This window comes from Lepidothrix coronata, unplaced genomic scaffold (genome assembly GCF_001604755.1).
Source record: "Lepidothrix coronata isolate B3197 unplaced genomic scaffold, Lepidothrix_coronata-1.0 Scaffold6, whole genome shotgun sequence".
In the NCBI taxonomy this organism is placed as follows: Eukaryota; Metazoa; Chordata; class Aves; order Passeriformes; family Pipridae; genus Lepidothrix; species Lepidothrix coronata.
The window spans coordinates 7,825,869-7,830,868 of record NW_016690186.1 but is presented as its reverse complement, the minus strand read 5'-3'; the positions used below and the strand labels follow the sequence as shown (position 1 = coordinate 7,830,868).

General features: G+C 36.4%; 1 protein-coding gene and 1 long non-coding RNA gene across 8 annotated transcripts in view; one reads left to right on the top strand and one right to left on the bottom strand.

The window, feature by feature from the left end:
• ZNF521 (zinc finger protein 521) overlaps positions 1–5,000 on the bottom strand; it is a 236,066-nt gene that overhangs the window by 92,311 nt on the left and 138,755 nt on the right. The gene's annotated exons all lie outside the window — the stretch shown is intronic.
• LOC108506416 overlaps positions 4,154–5,000 on the top strand; it is a 5,308-nt gene continuing 4,461 nt past the window's right edge. Inside the window, exon 1 of the long non-coding RNA XR_001877759.1 lies at positions 4,154–4,493. This is a non-coding gene — a long non-coding RNA (uncharacterized LOC108506416). The remainder of the gene's footprint in view (positions 4,494–5,000) is intronic.

Here is a 5,000-nt window from a genome sequence, read left to right as displayed (position 1 = left end):
CAAAATAAAGGGAAAAAGATAAAATAAAAAGATGCAACTCAGGATGTCCAAATTAAGTTTGTGCCTCTCAGACAGGGATACATAAACTTCGCCAGCCCTCTTGGAAACTTCAAGCTACATCTATGTTGATGCATTAGAGATAAAGAAATTGTTTGGAGACAAACAAAAGAAAATTCCAGGAATTATTACATGCATCTGTAATGATCAAAGGAAAAATCCAGAGTACTATTCACCAAACCAGCACTTTTTTTGCTAGTTCTATCAGCACAGCATTTAGATCCTGTTCGCCAGCCTGAAGTGCTAGGAATAATGATCAGTTTTAATATGACCTCATAAATAATGTAATAATAAACCAAGAGGATCTCATTCCCTATTCTGATTGGTGGAAAATCAATTGCACATTGCCTGGAAATGACTGACTTTCCATTACTGTTATTTTCTAATTGCATTCAAACACAATGTCTTGTACGGTGCCAGACAGCCATGCAAAAAGTTTGTGCTTTTTTTTAATTCCTTTTTGCTTTTAAGAAAAACAAGATTTCCATTGTTGCAAATTAATTAAAAATAAACAGCTAAAACCCCCTGTAAATCAATTACTACCACAGTTAATGAAAAGTTGGTTGGTGTAAACTACTCTTGGCTTTGCACACAAGAATAAGAGTAATACAAGAAGTAACAATGTTGTGGCTTGAACACTAAGGGCCACTCTCATTTTAGAAAAACTCAAATCCTTAAACAAGTGCAATTCTGCACAGTAGTAGGACTTTCTGGGAGCAGCTCCACTCTGCTTCCATGCTGAGCATCAGCAGACTTTTGGAGCTGTGAAAACTCGTCTATTTTATTCTTATTCCTCTCCCTGCCTGTCCCTTCCCTGCGTAACCAACTGAAATAAAGAGTCCCATTAAAACAAACAAACAAAATCAAACAAACGACAAACAAACCAATCCTCCAGTCCTCCCCAAAAACAACCCAAAACAACAAAAACCCACACAAAACACCACAGTCTTTACAGCACGCACGAAATGTACTTCTGAACCCAAGAACTAAGGACAGGAGTAGTGACAGAATTTATAGGGGTGCAATGTACTATTGGTTTTGTCATTGTTGTGTCCACAATTAAGTAGCTTTCTCGTTATATATTTATTTTACAGAGATTTCCTAAAGAACAAAATCAGTTTTGATATCCATCCAAAGTCTTGATTGTAAGACTGGTCATACTATTCATAAACCCTCAGGCTTCTCCCTTGGAATTTCAAGGAATTAATTTTTCACTAAACACCTGCTAAAAGGCTATGCTGTTGCACTTGGGCATACAATTTAATCTTTTTGTGCTGTCTCCCAGCACTTTCATTGCTGTCTATGGGTTTCACAGGCAGAGAAAATCTGAGCCCAGAACTAAAGAGATGAGGACAAAAAGTAGTACACAGTAAGATTAAAAAAAAAGGAGTATTTTAAACATGCCCTCTTCCATAAGATGCAGAGTTTCTCCATTCAGAGTTTCTGACAGGTAGACAGAGAGGAGTGTTTATTAAAAATATTGCAGCACATGTGTGAGCTGGGATATAGCAGTGTATAGCAGTGAGAGGAGAGGAATCACTACATGCAAGTGTATATTACATGCTGAACTACACTGCTGTATATAGTATTAACTTGTACTGCTTTACTCACCTCATACAACAGAATCCAAATTAGGTCCCATTATTACATTGAAGGCTCACACTCAATAGCAGTTAAGCTTCTTTGAATGGATTCCCTATTGTATAAAAAGTATGCCAGTCTTTGACTGCCAAAATCAATTAGTCACATTCATTATGCCTCTATTTATTAATGCTGTACACTTTATAATGCATTTGCTGCTGAACAAAGAAAGTTATAAAATATCAAATATGTGTTATGATTGTAATTATAGCAAAAGAAGTAATGATCTCTTTTAGTCGCTAACTGGTTACAAAGCTCCTGTAAAGATTACATTAGTGGCGACAGATTTATGATCTTTTCCAAGATGCAATCCTTTCTAGCTCACATTTTTCAACAGAAGAACTATGTGATTGGTTACAGGTTATTGGCTTCAATAGTTATATTCAGCAGAGATTATTGTGCTTCTGCCTCCAATAATCCGAACACACAATGTAATCTTAACAGATGCAATTTTAATCTGTATTGCACTGTTATAATAAAGTGGGGCACCATAAGGCTTTTTACCAATATAGGGTTCAGTGTTAATTCAGTGATGTTAAGAATGATCGACTAGTATTAAAATCCAGCAAATAATTAAACCTAACGTGAAAATAAAGGAAGAATAACACTGGCATTCTTGCAACAGTGGGTATTGATGGCATTTACTATCAAGCTGTTACACCTTAATGTACAAAAAAAATTAATTCTAGCCATCAATATCATACGGCTAACAATTTTCTGAATACTACACAAGAGCAATTGAAACCTACATTACACTTTATCTTCCTCTCATAGACGCTGCTGCATTGTGCTGTTTAAAAAGAAGAGAGATATTAAAAAAAAAAATCTTATTAATATGCAGCAGCAAGAGGATGCTGACATATATGGAAAAATGAAAGGCCAGGTGAAAAACTTATAAAGGTTCCATACTTCTGCCACAAACAGAGCATGTACAAATTGAACTATGTTTCCTAACCTTGGCTCCCATAGCATAGCTTGTGGCGGCACCCCAGTACTCCCTCCTTTTCCAAAAATGTGTCCAACTCCCTCTGCTTGTTTCCACTGCTGACTTTGGCAAGGGTGGAAATTCCACCCACCCTTTCTTATAAAAAATATTCTCTCCTAAACTGTTTGTCTGCTGCAGTCCAGTCACAGCCTCAGTCGTGAACCCTTTGTTTTCAAATTACTTGCTACTTCAAAAAGCTGACTGGCATCAAACTGATTTCCTTTTAGGAATATAATCCGCCTCTCTTAAATCCCCATTCAGACTTTTTTCCAGAAGCTAAATAGGTCTCATTTTTCTGTCCTCAGACTGTATTTTTTTAAGAATAAAAAAATGTCTTTTTAGTAAATGTTCCTTTCAAACTTTGTGCAGCTTTTTTTTTTTTTTTTTTTTTTTTTTTTTTTCCTTCCTTGTTGGTTTTTCTGCATTCAGTGCCCTACCNAATAAAAAAATGTCTTTTTAGTAAATGTTCCTTTTTCTCTTTTTTGGCCTTTTTTTTTTTTTTTTTTTTTTTTTTTATCTTTTTCCTTGTTGGTTTTTCTGCATTCAGTGCCCTACCATCCTGTACTTCACTTTATAAGCTCACAGGAGATGTTTCATAAGGCATTTACAAGCTCTCTTTTTTACCAGCTGCATCTCAGCAGTGTGACTCTGCTCAATGAATGCTGTCACATGAGGTTCTCCCACTTTGGGCCTTGATCTTGCAAGTTGTTACGCTGCTAAACCCCTGCACACACATATGTAGTTTTAGAAACAGAAGATTTCGGCAGCTTTAAGACACAGGGTCTTGGGCCAAGGTATTTTATATTTCTGCTGCACTAATGACCTATCTGAGAATGCAGTGGGCCAGCCACACAAAGTGATGGAAAAGAACTAAACCCTGTGAAACGCTGCTGTGCTGGATGTGTTTGTACGTGGGGCAAAAAGGAGTTAATGTTTCAGACCAGGACATCACTGATTTCTTTTTTTTTTACCCTATGATTAACTTCTGGAAAAATGGAGATAAATGAAGACAGTGAACCTTGCCAAATGAAAGTGGCAAAGACATGAAGGAGAGAAAGGAGTAAGGAATACAAAATCCAAGAAAAATGCTTTACATCTTCTGAATTCTCTACTGCATTCTTTGCCCAAATAAATCTTCAATCTCTTTCAGTAACTCTCTCCTTAAAATAAATTTACTATTTGCTGATCAACCTGTTATAGTATACTGTTAGAAAAAAGAATCCTGAAAGCCAGGCAGAATATATGTTTTCCTTTTGACATCTGTAAGGAATATGCATCACCTAAGACTGTAAACAACATTATTTTGCTGAGATTAGCCTGCACAACCCAAAATATTTCACTGTTGTAACTTGTTGAAGCAACCTTGACACCCACCATAAGTACTGATCTTTAAAATCTAGTGAGTAAATTTAAGCTGAACCAGGAGAAGCCCCTCCACACTGCTACCTTTCTGGAATTAATTCCCTCAAAGTCTTCAGCAAACAGTATGAATATATAAATATACAAATACATTCTAATGTATTTTGTGTTTTAGTATCAACGAGTCTTTGTGACATAGTATCAATGAGTCTTTGTCTCAGTCACTCAAACTCCAAGATCAACACAGGCCTCTAGGCTCAGCAAATTATATTCTGACCTTTCACCTCTGCCCACTGTGGTCAGGTAGCAAATGAGATCTAAACTGAAGGCATCTGTAGATCTCCATTTGTTCTCCAGGGACTAAAAATTTATGTAACAAAATCATTACACATTATATCACACCACTTTGCATGAACATTAGTCTCTACTTATAAGAGGACCCTGGACTCAGGTAATATAAATAATGAACTGCCTCTTATTTTGTGAAGGGAGTTAGAGGGAGGGCAGAAACATGCTCTCTTGCAACAGTCAAGGCAACCATTTGTAGTACAGTACAAACAGGCCCACAATGAATGGTACAACTTGTACTTCCGATGAGTTAGTTGGTGTTAGTCCCCTTAACTAGACAATCACAAATACCCACCCGAAATCCCAGACTCTACTGTAGTTACAGTAATACTGGCAAAAAAAATCACTTTTGTTCCAACTCTAAAATTGCTGTCAAGGCTCCAGAGACTATAAACAACAGCTTTCACTGCTCTGACCCCCATGCAATTTTAAATCCCCCAACCTTTCTGAGCACTGTTGGTGAGCAGCCCCATTACATCTTAATGACTGTCATTAATTTCTAAAGAGTGTTAATTTCAGATTTTTAATCACTCCTTAACTATTCAATTAAATTTCAATAAAATGTTAAGTACTTACAAGTCTTCTCATTTTTCCTAAAATACTTACTACA